Here is a 229-nt window from a genome sequence, read left to right on the forward strand (position 1 = left end):
GCGGGCAAGCATCAGGGCAAGGGCAAGGGTTGATGCAGGCAAGGACCTTTCGAGAAGGAGACAGCACTTGAATTTGAGGGGCAGCTGCTGCTGCTGCTGCAACACCGTCAGAAGCAGCAGCAGCAGCAGCAACATCAGCAGCAGCAGCAACATCATCATCATCAGCAGCAGCAGCAGCGGCAGCAGCAGCAACAACAGCAGCAAGAACAAAGCCACTGCCCCCCGAAGT

General features: G+C 57.6%; 1 protein-coding gene across 1 annotated transcript in view; it reads right to left on the minus strand.

Moving 5' to 3' along the window:
• ETH_00040840 (CAM Kinase, RAD family, putative) overlaps positions 1 to 229 on the minus strand; it is a gene marked incomplete at both ends in the record, with an annotated part of 1,847 nt that overhangs the window by 1,427 nt on the left and 191 nt on the right. The gene's annotated exons all lie outside the window — the stretch shown is intronic.

This window comes from Eimeria tenella, genomic scaffold, assembly GCF_000499545.2.
Source record: "Eimeria tenella Houghton genomic scaffold, Eth_scaff2233, whole genome shotgun sequence".
NCBI lineage: Eukaryota > Apicomplexa > Conoidasida > Eucoccidiorida > Eimeriidae > Eimeria > Eimeria tenella.